This window comes from Vanellus vanellus (genome assembly GCF_965231255.1).
Source record: "Vanellus vanellus genome assembly, chromosome: 2".
NCBI lineage: Eukaryota > Metazoa > Chordata > Aves > Charadriiformes > Charadriidae > Vanellus > Vanellus vanellus.
Genome location: NC_138906.1, coordinates 48,378,296 through 48,393,907, shown reverse-complemented (window position 1 = coordinate 48,393,907; position 15,612 = coordinate 48,378,296). Strand labels below are relative to the sequence as shown.

At 38.0% G+C, this 15,612-nt stretch overlaps 1 protein-coding gene across 1 annotated transcript in view; it reads right to left on the bottom strand.

The window, feature by feature from the left end:
• The window catches only part of NEK11 (NIMA related kinase 11), a gene marked incomplete at its 5' end in the record, with an annotated part of 94,127 nt that overhangs the window by 76,328 nt on the left and 2,187 nt on the right, over positions 1–15,612 (bottom strand). The window lies entirely within an intron of this gene.

Here is a 15,612-nt window from a genome sequence, read left to right as displayed (position 1 = left end):
TTACTAGCCACTGAAGAATGGATCATTGGTCTATGTCTGAAGGAGCCGTTTGAGACTATTAAAGAATATCATGGTATTTTACTGAATCAGAGTGATGAATTTCCAACAACTTTGGAATACATGGAAGGCAAGTTCCACACTGGAGGGATGTCTTCACAGTGCTTTTAGTAATTTCCCATTCATTACTGCACAGTTGTAAAGTCCCAGTAGTTAAAGATGACAGTGATAAAACCACAGTAATTCACTTGATCTAAGGAAAAAAGCCGTATTTCTTCATAAGAAAATTTATTCTAATTCTCAACCATCAGTTTCTGACTAATAATGCATGAATTTTTACATAAACTTGCCTAATCCCCGTTTGGCAGCGTGATGAAAAAAAAACATGTCATTTGATTTGTCTGCATCTCTACAGACAAGCTTCATGCTACAAAGACAGGTAATACCTGCTGCAGTCTTCTAATCTTCAGTTGACATAGGGACATTATTCCTTCCTTCATATAGATCATGTCACAGAAGTGACAAACAGAATGAGTCCTTATTAAACACCACTTAATACAAGTTTCTTGTATACCCAAGACAGCAATAAAAGCCTCATGTGTTGATGCGTAGGGATAGCTTGTCATCTTAGCCACTCAGTGATTTTGGTGTTGTCATCGGCTGTCAGACAAGACGACAGGTGTTTTTCTTATTACAGTTCATTCCCAGAAGAACAAATCAGGAAAAGGTACTTTTGTAAATAAGGTATCGGTTTTCTGCAACACAATGCCAATTCATACCCAGAACTGGAAGTCACTTGTGTCAAGAAAGAAAACTTTTGTGATGCAACCGACACTAAGCATACCTGCGTGCCACTGGTATATGTGTGTACTGTTTCTGTATGTAGATAATGTTTGATCTTACTGAGTTTAAGATGACAACCGGACTTTATACTTTCTGAAAAGCTTTTGTTGTCTGCTTTAGTAAACACGCTTAAAAATTAAAAATAAAAATGTAAAAATCTCTACATTGATTAAGTATTGACAAAGAAGTTATGTCAGGATCTCAGAAGTCTCACAGAGAAAATGAAGATAGTTTCCAGATCTAAAGTGACTCTTTTCTGATAACTTTAGAAGAAAAACAATGAAGCTAAAAGTCTCCAGTCAGAATTTCTTCTATGTAAATTAACTATACTCTTCAATATATAAAGCACTTAAAGAGTGCTTAGATTTACTCTACATATTTCAGTATTTAAACAGATAACTTCTACCGTAACAGACAGCTAAAATTGGCACTTTCTGTGATTCACAGGACCCCCGCGATAACTCAAATTTGGCAGCCCTGGTGATGTCAAACCAGCTGATAGATCCATAATAGTCTTTCTGATAGCCTTTCTGTCTATCAAAAAAAAAAAAAAAAAGTTACTAATCATATGAAAACAACAAAATTTTCTTAGCTAAACAATCCTGACTACATTTCCCCTCTACCAGGAAAATCCAGCTCTACACTTTGAAGGAGACAAAATGTTTCTGCTTATATGATCCAACCTGCATTTTAAGGTTGGCTTATAACAAAAAAGTTATCACTGCTCATAATTTATTCATTGTACTTGTGTATCATCTGCTGAAAATCTGCATGGATTGAACAGTTTAGAAACATATAGTTAGGTAACACAAAGTATTTTAAACAAACCTTTTGAAGCACGCTGCATGAACATTTATTATGGATGTTGGGAATAATAGACTCTCCTGTTAAGATTTTGTCAAGACTCCATCTGGAGTATAGAGGTCCATCTGAAAGTCAAGTTTTTTCATAAAACTTGGCCCTCTATTTTCTGCCACTTAGGCTCAAGTATTAAGTAGGATTTCAAAGGTCCAAAACTATTTGCATGAACTAAGAAATCATAGCTTTAGGTGGCACATACAGAAAAACAGGTAAAAACACTAAAATGTGGATGCCCTCCAGATACAATACTTAAAACTACCCCTTTTGATATAACGCTAAAAGAGGTGTACTAATTCTTTACTCCAAGGGTGGTGAGACACAGGAACAGGTTGCCCAGAGAAGCTGTGGATGCCCCATCCCTGGCGGTGTCCAAGGCCAGGCTGGATGGGGCTTTGAGTAACCTGGTCTAGTGGGAGGTGTCCCTGCCCATGGCAGGGGGGTTGAACTCGATGATCTTCAGGGTCCCTTCCAACTCTAACCATTCTACGATTCTATAATTTAAATTTATTTATTATTATAAGTTCCACTTAATTTAAAATACAGACACATAAGCAGATCATAGAATCATAGAATCATTTAGGTTGGAAAAGACCTTTAATATCATCGAGACCAACCGCAAACCTGTCACTGCCAAATCCACCACTAAACCATGTCCCTAAAGAGAAGATAAAATGTCAGTGACCACACGACTAGAAAACTTTGTTATGGAATTGCTAGCAGATACCTTAAAATTAAATACAGAACAAAAGATTTTAACTGTGCGGGAAAAAAAACTAGTCTTGCAATTTAATAGCACAAAGACACTTCAAACTTGATCTTGAACTGACCACAACTGAAGGAGCCTCATAGTGAATGGATTTGCATCTTAAGAGTAATAAGCACCAGCTGTCACTATTTACACCCATCCTGGAGGAAGCTGGGTCTGGTACAGGTAACAGCATCCACCCCCCCCCCAGGGTGGGAAAATAACATGAGAGACGAGCCCACTCCCCACAATACAGAAAGCAGCTGCCCTGCCTCTGCGGTGCCCGCGCCTCGGCAGACCTTCCCCGGGAACACCTTCTGGTTTCCATCAGCAAAACCTTGCTGGCTTGCATTGTCACGCTTTGAAACGCAGCCAGGCCAGCACACCGTGTCTGAAAGTGCAATAATGTGGAGTAAATGGGGATAAATAGAGCAAGACTTAAAACAAGAGAAAAACAAGCGTGAAGGTGGAACCCTCCAGGATACGGACACCCAGTGGGAATCCTTTTTGAGCTTTACTAGTGACTGACAATATGCCACAGCAGTGTTTATCTCAGTCTATTTGCACTGATCTAAAATTAAATATTTTACAACCCATCTGGTATTTGTTTACATTGATGACATACTTTATTATTATATAATTTGGTTTATTGGATCAGATGCAATTCTTAAAAGAAGACAGTCTTTCTCAAAATGCACTCTGTTTATTGAGTAAACTGCAACATGAATTATTGACTAGACATATTTGCTTGCTGATAATGGAGTAAAAGAAATATAACTCTTTTAATGTCAAGAATAAATAGGTCAAACTACCATGGAGACGTTGTGCTCTAAGAAAACATAATCAAAATTTGAAGGTTTTCATTAAATAGAAACTTCATTTTACACAGGCAGTCATTCAGTTAATTGCAGCCTCACATTAGCAAGACCTGCTAGCAAGTAATCAGTGTACAAAGTTGGGAATTTATCATTCCATACAGTTTATACTTCCAAATCATCCTGAATTCAATATGGTGAGTTGTGGCATAATCCGTAACTGTGTATATTGTATTTCCATCCATGCTGACCTCTGTAGGACTACATCCTCACCATGGTAACTCCTCAGGACAAGGACCACCTGCAACTCTGTAAAAAAGTATCACCTCATTTGCAATTAGATCTAAAATTGGTCACAAACAATAAAAAAAAAAAAAGGAGTGCCTGTCTAATTAATGATGTCTTAAATTCTATTTATCAAACGGCAAACAGAGAAGGTAAGATACTACAAATGGGGACCAAAATGATGAACAGGCAACAGCCCTCATGCACAAGCCCTGTCTGCACAACAGCTTCCACCGTATTAAAACTGTTGGTTTGGGAAATTCAACAAGGACACTATCTGCATACAGACAGGATGAAGTCACCCATCATTACAGCTTCTCACAGTCAGTTTCCTTCTAGAATATCACACAGTTGATGAGATTTGCATATTACAACCAACAGTGTAGTTCTAAAATCATAATTAGATTTCTGTTGATAGCTTCCATGCTGAAAATATATTATTGGAATCTGATTTTTGATATCTAGCCCTGCCTGTCCCCAACTTTAGCGGTCCTTTCTGTATGATTTACACGCAGATATTATGGATTCCCTTTGATTTGACACTCCACTGCGCACATGCAGTATTCCTCATGTAAAGTTACTTGCCCTCTGTCAGGTGTTATAGTTTCCTCACATTTCCTTTCAGACCTCTCATCTTTGCACTTTTGCACATCCAACTTTTATTTGCAATTGAGATACTTTACTGATTTTATATAGCACCCTATTGCCTGGAGTCTACTTGCCTCACTTAGGTTGGTCTTCTAGTTCTATTGTAATTTTCATCTAATGCTTACCGATCATACATACGGCTATCCTGTTGCTAATAATCTTACCAGGTTTCTCTACTTGGGTGTCAGTGACTGGCTTCCCTTCAGTCTACAGCTTAGTATGAAAAATTAAAATAATATTTTTTTACATTTTATCCATTACATTTGGAGCACCAGTATCTGCATGCCTTGATAGTTTAAAGACATTGGTTCATCTGATAGGGGAAAAAAGGAGCCGGTGAGACCATGAAATACAAAAACTCCGCATACACAAATCAATCTTACCTAGAACGAATACTTAGTTTTAGTTAAAGAAAGAAACACTCACAGTAAATTAAGAGCCCTTGATTTCTGGGGGGAAATCAAGATGTTTACCATGCTTCCAATGAAAAAAAAATGATGAGTGCTGTTTGCTATTCCTACTTACATATATATGTTTCTCATTAACCAAAACATTCAAACCTAAGTATTACTACACAACTTCTTAAATCAAACATTGGGCTCCTTTTATCATTCCCATGGCCATTACCAATTTAGTACTCAAGACATAAACCCATTTCAAACCTAAGTATTTCTCCACAACACCTTAAATTGAATGCTGGGCTTCTTTTTCATTCCTACAAACACTATTGATTTATTAGTAAAGCAATAAGAATTGTCAATGATTCTTTTTTACTATCCTCCAAAATAGCCTATTCACGCTGATCACAAACATTCGTAAACATCTAGAACAAGTATTTGTGGACAACACTAAGTTGGGTGGGAGCGTTGATGTGCTTGAGGGTAGGAAGGTTCTACAGAAGGATCTGGACAGGCTGGACTGATAGGCTGGGGCCAATGGTATGAGGTTCAACAAGGCCGAGTGCTGGGTGACCTGCACTTGGGTCACAACAACCCCCTGCAGTGCTACAGGCTTGGGGAAGAGTGGCTGGAAAGCTGCCTGGCAGAAAAGGACCTGCGGGTGGTGGTCAACAGGCGGCTGAATATGAGCCAGCAGTATGCCCAAGTGGCCAAGAAGGCCAATAGCATCCTGGCTTGTATCAGAAATAGTGTGACCAGCAGGACTAGGGAAGTGATTGTCCCGCTGTACTCAGCACTGGTGAGGCCTCACCTTGAGTACTGTGTTCAGTTTTGGGCCCCTCACTACAAGAAAAACATTGAGGTGCTGGAACGTGTCTAAAGGAAGGGCAACATAGCTGGTGAAGGGTCTAGCGAACGAGTTCTATGAGGAGCAGCTGAGAGAAGTGGGGTGGTTTAGCCTGGAGAATAGGAGGCTGAGGGGAGACCTTATCACTCTCCACAACTACCTGAAAAGACGTTGTAGCGAGGTGGGGTTCTGTCTCTTCTCCCAAGTAAGAAGCGATAGGACAAGAGCAAATGGCCTCCAGTTGCACTGGGGGAGGTTTAGATTGGCTATTTAAGCAAAAATTTCTTGACCGAAAGGGTTGTCAAGCATTGGAACAGGCTGCCCAGGGAAGTGGTTGAGTCACCATCCCTGGAGTTATTTCAAAGACCGTAGCTGTGGTGCTTAGGGACATGGTTTAGTGGTGGACTTGGCAGGGTTAAGTTAATAGTCAGACTCGATGATCTTAAAGGTTTTTTCCAACCTAAATGATCCTACGATTCTATGATAATCCCCGAGTTAACCACTAAGAATTCAATCGCTATATAAGCACTGTAATATCCGTAGATGGATTAAATATAATTTCATTTTCTAAATAAGCACTTTATAGAATGTAACAGTGCTTAATCTTTGAATGGTGATGAGATTTCATAAATTTACAAGTGAAATGGATGATTCACTTTTCATTTCCATCAGCAAGTCACAATTACAGCACCTACAAACATTTTTTGAGATGCCTAATTTTCAAATGCTCTAACACATGCTTTAACACATGCACTAACACTGAACAGTTCAGCTCACGATGTAAACAGTTTATGGTTATTTGAAAATTAACAGTTCCTAATTAGTATCCCAAAGAAATGAGAATATATATTTTTGGGACAAGATCAAAGAGAACACTTGAAATAAATTAGCTTTGAGGAATACAGTTTATGTCATTTTCTTCTGCACTGAGCAAAATCTCATATATACAAAGGGGCATACTTCAAATTATTTTTGGTCAACCATATGTGCCAATGTTGGAAAAAATCAATAATTATAAAGAAAAGCAGAGTATTTGTGTTATCTTCCACAGAACTGAACAAGCCATATTACTGCTGCACAAAAGAATCCATTAACATTATTTATTTAGAAATTCAAATGTCTCTATTTTGAATAATTCTTTGGGACATTTTGGGTTGTCATCTACACCGATTAAAAATTACAAAATAAAAGTGGACATTGATTAATAAAGGAAGAATTTTCCTCTAAAACCATGTTTTTGAAACCCAAATTTTTTTCCTTGACAGAAATGAAAGACTAAAATATAATTATATTTATAGTCTATTCATATGTTTCAGCTCTAAATTGAATACTAATAGACTGTGATTGAACTGAAGGAATTTGTGTCTACTCAGGAAAATTACTAAAAATTATTACGGGGTACAGCCTAAATACCTGTGAATGTACTTTTTTTTTTTAGCAATACTTTAGCTTTACATGTTGCATTATCACCACCTACTGTTCATCCATCCTTTTATCTACACCCTGGTCTTGTTTAAGAATGTAATCAAATGTCATGCTGCCGCTAACCTAAATGGAATTTGAGAGAGAAATGTGACTAAATAATTTGTTTTTCCTCTGTATCTTTAAAGACTTAATTCCACCGAACATCAAATCATCTAAACCAGGCAATCTCATTACACATACCTGATATATTTAACTGTTAACTGCTCTCTGCTAATTAACGTTCCCTTTCAGAAAAAGGAGATACCATTAGAGAACTAAAGCTTGAATGCAGCATTTTGTTTTCAAGCATTATAATACGATAAAACATCTCACAATTGCCATGTTACATTTCTTCAACTTGCAGACTTGGGCTACAACATCTGCCAAAAAGAATTCTCCTTGCATATGAATTAGCTTAAATTTTGAACTTAGTTTCAATTAGAAATTTTGAAGACCCTCTTATCACCTGATCTATATGAATCAGTTTACAGAAAACAGACAATTTTGAAGAACAGGAAGTTGTGAAGGCAAACCAAACACACTAATAATCGCTGTAAGAATGCATTCCATAGAAATTCAACTAAAACATATCCTCATGTAAAATATAATTGGTTCTTTCCTGAATGTAAATATATTTGTAAGCAGAATTATGTTCCTTTCAATGTTGCAAGGATATTTATGTCAACAGTATTGTCCCTTCAGTGGAACTAATTCCCACAAGCAATTTAAACACTAATTGCTGCAACTTTAATGAGAAAACTCACTCTTCCTACACATCTCTTTCCAGCAGGCATCTCCTTCAATGTTTATTTCTGATATGCATTGAATTATCTATGGTACAAAAAGGGGGGGGGGGGGGGGGGGGGGTGGTTAGATAGAGATAAAAGGACAGTTTATAGCTTTACAAAAGCGTATTACTAAACAGCCGACAATCAAAGGCAAAGGGAATCAAGCAATGCTGAGGAAATGAATTGCGTATACCATCTATTGTTAGATAAAAATCTTTTAATACTTTCTAGCCCTCCTGAGTATGATACTGTGGTCTTAGCAATGAGTGAAACGTGGGCAATTCAAAAATGAAGCAACCACCCAGCAACATTGAAAAGTTATTTTAGAACACATGAAGGGCACACCATGCAAGAGAAACAGCGAACTAGGAATTCTATTTACTAATGTGTCACATAAGCACAACCAAAAAAAAGAAAATCCAGAAGAAAAAGAAGGAAAAATACACTGACTGTCCAGCAAATCCAGAATTTATTCCACTCACTGCAGCAGTTTTCACTTTACAACATTCTGAATACAACAAAGAGTCAGAAGGCTCGTTCTGCATAGAAAACATGACAACATCCTTGATGCAGACTTAAGAGAAAACACCTTGCCAACAAGGGTGAACTGCCAGAAGATACAATAGACAGGAATATTCAAATATTGCAAAACCAGACTGTACCTTTGAGGCAGGTGGTCACAGTTTGACCTAAAGTAATAATACACTACCTCTCTATTTGCTTACTAAAGCTAGCTTACAAATGCATAAAAACTAATCAGTTTTAACAAAATGAATGAGACAGAGTGATCTCAAGGCATTTGCTTAATTACAAAATCATTAAATTCTGTTTCTGCCATGCGCCTCGAAGAACCAGTAATTTACCAACAATACCTTAAGCACAATTCTCTGCTCAATGTTGAAAATACTGCTTGTAAACATTTTGAAAAACAACAAACTTAACCATCAGCATCACTCACTGCTTGCACACAAGATGACAACGCGGTGAGTGCTGCAGCGCTGAGCTCAGCTCTGTGCAGGATAAGACTTAGACTAAACCCAAATAATATTTTCTTCAAGGAACTCTGCCTCCCACTCACATAAATTAAAGACCTAGTTGGAATACACTCCAGTCAAATGGAAAAATCCCACTGAAAATTAAAAAGTAGGCTACTTGGTCAAAGAAAGGTATACTGAAAGGAGAGGGGTAAAAGAAAAGGGAAAAAAAAGAAATAGAAAAAACAGAAAACCAAGTAGCAATACTGCCAAAGCTCAAAAAGATGACTGAGCAGATGTAAAAGTTGTATCAGACATGGCTGCAGAGGATTTTCACAGGCACTTACGTTACACCATCTGAACAAAAGGTCCTGAGATGTTTTAAATATTCACCCTTTGATTTCAAAGAATCCACAGAGTATCAGGTTTTACATTTTTTGTAAATGGGGGAACTAGAAATTTTAACAGAAAATTGTTTCTGCAAAGGTCTGCAGCATGGCTGTTGCTTTAAATTGCCAAATCCGTCACCAGCAGGGGCAGTATAAAATCTCACATCCCTGCTCCAATGCCAAGCTATCCTGCAGCTCCCACTAGAGACTTATCCAGCACAGGGACTTTCCAGACTTTTTCACACTGAGCTCTAAAGAAAGTATTCCATTGCAAGATGGTCCATTTCTTGGATTTGTGTATGATAAAACCGTCAGCTCTGTTCTACTGCTTTCAGCAGAGCATCCCTCTGCGAAGATGCATGTGTGTGTCTGTTTCTATAGCTTTGCTGTAGCTGCGTATAAGGAAGGGTACGTTCACTGGAGAGAGGAACGCAGAGCTGTAGCAGGCTCTAATGGTAGTGCCCGTCTTCTGTACCTGTCTTGTACTTTGTCACTGTCATAATCTCACTGCAGGGTAGGTCTGCAGCTCCTTAACTCCGTATGCCAAAGGTCACTGAGGAGCCCTACAGAGCCGGGCTGGGCTGCAGGAGGTGGGGACTAAAGCATCCTCCCACAGTCTCCAATGACAACTGCTTTAAATGAGTCTGGTCTTACCAAACTGATCTCCGAACCAGTTTTGGCCTGCACTGGAAATGCTCTGAAACAACTGTGGACAGAGCTGCAACTGCTTACCAGAATTGAAACAACTCATGGTTTCACACTCTGGCAACCTCCATTTGCAGGTGTATGCTTAAACTAAGGCACAAGAGCAATAGCCACTGCTATAGAGGTTTCAGCAGGGACTTCAACACATAGCTAGGTCTTGACTCCTGTAGCATTGTTCACAGAATACGAGAGTCATGCTCAGCCACTCAAGTGGAAAGCTCATGAAGGCTAACTTATTAAACTGCTGTAGCTAAATCAGCAAGACCTCTCTGTCACTGTCATTATTTCTTACTTAGGGCCAGGAATGACTGTATAGCTTAGCAGCAATGGCAGCTCAGCCAATACATGGTAGCCTGAACCTTATGTGAAGAAGCAGAGGCACACATGACTGAACCAAGCAAAAGATGGTTCACTAAGAAAAGCTTATTTAAAAATAAGCAGCAATCAGGAAGGTCCTATAGGAAATGCACCTTCGTTCAGTTTCCAAGGAGACCATGAATATCTGTTCACAAATCTAAAATGACCTGATGGATTCCAGTTTTACTTTCTAGTTTTTATTATCATATGACAGAGAAGAAAAAGGGAAAGCAGTACAAATAGATGAACATACACACAACAACTGGCAGGGAATAATTTGTTACCGTTTTAATCAATTCAGTATCAAATGACTATTCCCTTGCAATACCTTCAGAGAAGCAAACAGGCAGCAAACACAGGGATTTGACGACACAGCAATCTGTTGATTGTTGCTTGGATATTTTTAAGTTACAGAACTCTTCCACCTTTAGATTTGATTTCATTTGTTATAAGAAGCCATAAATAATTGAAAGTCATGTGATAAATTATTCAGCTAAGTGCACAGTTTCCAAGGAATCATAGCATGAGTCTGGATTAATGGTATAATGCTAGTCGGATGCAGAAGTTGAGCTGACACCCCACAATTACCACACACAGGAGCAGTCCAGGGAGTCTGGCGCTCCCCAGCGTGTGCTTTCCACCATGGGGACGTATAAGTACCTTGTGAATATTTATGAATTAGAAGTCCCTATTGCCTACTGTGTACTGCAGCTGCTTGCCTATGCATGGTTATGAATTAGTGAAACTTAACCCAGAGCTTCACTTGGCACAATTGATTAGGACATCCATTATCTATAAGTGATAGCACTGTCCTTCAAGACTACTGCTGAATGCAAATCTCTACTTCAAAAGACTTTGTCTTTAATCATAATTACCTGTTATAATTAACTGATAAACTACTCACGGGAACTGGGAGAGAAATGACTGCAGGGATATTACTGTTTGCTGTAAAAACGCTGGTACAATTCTGCTACTTTTTTATATAAACAAAGTTATCTAATTATTTTGTGTTGGTCTAGGTCCATGATGTCCAGAAACAAAAGCAAACTCCTCAAACATTGAGACAGACTTTTTCAAAATCATATGCAAGCCAAGAATCTGAAAAAAAAAAAAAAAACCCAAACAAAAACAAAACACACAACAAAAACCAAAACCGAACACCTGCAGATGTCCTGCATTTTGAAGGTGATTTGTAAATTTAAATAAATTTTCTCTGAATGTACCAGTAAATTCATTTACAAAAATTCATTTAAACTGTTTCCTGGACACAATATTGAAATGCCTTTCTTCTCTTCATCATTAGAGATTGCATTTGAGCAGATCATTGACATGGCAGTTTTATAAGGCAGTACTGGCTTGATAAACCCGGAGCTGCTAAATAAGTTTCACTTGTAACTTTGCCAAAGAAATTGGCATTGTATTCACATGTAGGTATGACTTGAATTTCCTACCAAATAAGATCTAATAAGCTTCAAAGAATTTACATATAACATGTTAGCAAAGAACTGAAGGTAGATATTAAAGATCAAGTACACCGGAAAGTTGCAGAATTCCTAGTTTAATTGTCTAACGAGCATTTCCAAATTTTTCCAGCTGTCCTAAGTATAGTAGCCTTGCCCACCAAGGAAAAAATTGTCTGTCTAGCAATCACTACTCAACTTAGGGAGTCAACATCCAGTTTCAACCAGATCTGGGCAGCAATTTCATGGATCTTAAGATGACCTTATTTAATGATCTAAGTAGGAAGCGCAAGAGCCTTAGATTAGTGACCCCTGGATCTCCATAGTTATACATTGTTTGTGTTGCCAAATGGCCAGTGTGCATATACCAATTATCTCACCTGTGCATGTCCTCAGTGACCACCATGGCTTGACCTGTCTCTTTTCAAGCCACTAATTAGGGAATACAGAAGTGAACCACAAATATTGGAGGGATACGAGAGAGAAGGGAGAAGCTGGAGCTATGATTTGAGAAAGTAAAAGAAAATGGTATACATTCCAGAAAAGGAATGTGCTCATAACTGGCGAAAAAGTAGGGCTTCTTGTGGTAGGATAAGGGGACAGAGGATGCAAGTCTACAGGAAACCAGGCTTCTTTCCCACCATGCACAGAACAGCTTGTTTTCAAACTGTAGAACTGAGGCCTGTGATCCTCTAGACGAGGATCGAGCACCTACAGTGTAACTAAATGCTCTGCTAATATTTTGGAAGGTTAAGATATCAAGGAATGATTTCTCAAGTAGGGGCCCAGTTATTTTCCAAGCATACCACAGCCTCGCTACATGAACACAGGCAAACTGTTTAACCTCCCTGTTTATTGCCGATTTGCAAACTGGATAAAAATACTTCACACCTCTGAAAAGTGCTTTCAGGTCCCAGAATGGAAAAGGTGCTGAATTCATGCAAAGAGTAATTCTAAATAGACAGTATTCCATAGTGGGCATACATGGGTCTACAAAAGTGACTGAGTAGCACTGTTTGTCCCTTGCTAGTAACACTAAATTAAACAAATGTAAAGAAAAAGTCCAACTTCACTACTGGTGCAAAAGAAAAAGAGGAAAGTGAATAAAAATACGTAAGTAGTAATTTTCACCCAAATTAAAGCTACCATTTTTTCTTCTTAAAAGAGCCAAACCCTCTAAAAATTTGTGAGACTCCACCTAGCATGTCAGTTCAAACTCTGGAAAAGATTAACAAACAGAGCAAATATTTGCAGGAGCATTCAATCCTTATTTGGACTCTTGTTACCTGTTAGCTAAATTAGTTTGTAATTTGAAATAAAGATTTGCCAAAGCTCATTTTAGAGACCACTAGAATGGAAAGACAGTGTCAACATTAAGCAATTCAATTTCAATTCTAGTGAACATACAGTATCTGGCTCAAAACCAGAAGATTTGCAAATATCTAACAGGGAAAATATCAAAAACTACACAAACCAATCTATTCTGTGCAAACTGGAACTAAGCAGCTTGCTTTTGTACAAACATGTCTCTTGTGTTAACCGATTTTAGGGTTTAAGATTATATAAATTCTCACCACAGTTTCTTCCAAAACTGGGGGAAATTGACGAGCTGTGTGGATTGTCTAGTACGTGAGAAATTTCTTTCATGGTGAAGAGTCTCCCAGGCTCTGGCCTTTCTCTTCATGAGGGCATTCATTTTGTTCTCTACTCTGCTGTCTGTTTTCACACAAGTTGCAGGAACTTCTATCTTTGATGTTTAACCCTCTGTCATACTTAGTGAGAATCATCCAACAGGATCAAAAGGCCTTGTAGAAGATGTACAGCAGATGGCATAACTTTCTACACAAACATGGAAGAAAAAAGTCACCTGCCCTAGCAATAAATCTAAACTCAAGAACGTGCATTTTTCTTTTTAGGAAATTATTACGAAATTTGAAAAAGTTATTCATCACATGTCTGCACAAAGCAGATGCCTCAGAATGAGGCAAGTGTGATCCTTAAGTCTAACAGCCAGTCTGAAATAACCCCACAGTGTCACCACATCACTCCAGAATCCTAATCGCGGGTTAGGTTTTCTCCCTCTCCATTGTGGATAATATACCTTGGAAAAACATAAAACACAAGCAATACAAGCAGAGAAGCTATTGTTCAGGAAACTTAAATGTCAACAGAACCTATGAAAGCATATTTAAGAATACAGGACAACTTGCAACTGTTATTTTCTAAAGAAAAACGGAGAATACAGACACAAGAAGATATACGGTATGACTAGGGTTTTTCCTGGCCTAGACATTAAGCTGTTTAGCTTCATCTGTAGCTGACAACTCTTTACGGCTTATATAATTTTCTAGTTGAGACAGGGTGGAAGGCAAAACTGAAAAGAAAAAGGCTTTCAGAGTCACCTAATGAAAAAGAAGGCGAAATTATAGAAATCCCACAGGACTATGAACATAAAAAGTTGCCAGAAAATACAATTTACAAAAAAATACAAATTAGAATGTTAAAGCAACAGGCAAGGAATGTGTCATGCAACACAACAATTAAGAGGAACTTATAGTAAGAGACCTACATACGCTACTATACCGGTAGTATGTCATAACCTTATTATTTATACAGTAGGCAACTCAGCTGTATCACACTGGATGTTGCTGATCTAGTACATCCTCAGAAGACCAGTAATCCTGATCCAACCCATACACAGAATTGAAGATCAGCACAAAGCTGGCATGTACTTCTACAAGAGGCAGGTATCAAGAGGCTGGCCTAAGCAGCTCTGTGTGGAGAATTTGATGCAAAACGAGTCGCATAATCAACCCTCTCTCCTTCCCAGCTGAAGCAACTGTGTGCATAATACTTCACTCGCCACAGCTAAGATCCTTTAGGGGTAACAAAGTACACATACCCAAAAACTATTTCTAAAATCATGCAAAAACTTTGCTGAGCATACATGAAATTACATGATAACCATTGTTAGTCTCTGCATTAACTCATTCTGTAAACATTGCACTCAAGGAAAATTGAAAGATATCCCTGAACAGCTTCTGTACCAATATCCAATATGTCATTCTTCTTGGGAATGTGTATTCTTATGATTTATTCTTATGCTCTTTCACAGTGCTTTAGACTGCAGCAATTTTCAGGAAACTGTGGCTGAGTTCACACTGTTTGTAACATTTGTCTTAGCATGTTCTAGATCATCTCTGAAACAATAAAAATAGAGTTATAATTCTCCTGATGTCATTTGGAACCTTAATATCTCAATCCCTTTTTTTTTTTTTCTGCCAAAGTGCTTTCAAAGCTGTAGTAAAATTATTTTTTTAAAGGGTAAGAAACATAACCAATTTTTCATTCTAAATTATATATCTATGCACTTCCCAACGAAAAATATAACAGAAGCAGCAACCAGTACAGTTCCATAAGAGATTATTATCTGATTTGAAAGTAGTTTTGAGAATTTGACTTCTAGTATATTTTACCACCTTAAGAAATCAGTATTTTTAAGTAGAAGAAAGTGTCTACACTCTAGCTCATTATTCCACCTGAGCTTTCATGTTCACCTGGACAAATATTGTCATCTATTAGCAAATAAGTGATAAAGTTGGGAATCTGCGCTTCAATCTACATTTGAGCCGCAGAAGGAATGAAGAGTAACTGTGATACGCAAGTACCCCCTAGTGATGAAAGGATGAACTACAGTATTACGCTAGCACTTAAGCTCGTTAAATACTGTTGTAGTCACAAAGAGACTGGTAAAACAAACAAACAAACAAGAATATGCCATTTGATACTTCACCTCTGTCCTGAGGATGGCAGAGGACACAATCAGCCTCATCCCTAACAAAAGACAGGCATGAAATGCAGCAGGCAGTGAATGTTCAAAACACAGTCACTCAGAATTGAAGTTCTCAAAGAAAAATTCTAAAGAAAAAGTAGAGATAATAACTACTTAAAAGCAAAGCACACATTCCTTGTTTTTGAGGTTTGTCTGCTTTGTGCTATAGCAGCAAATGCGTGAAGACACACATTTCACTATACT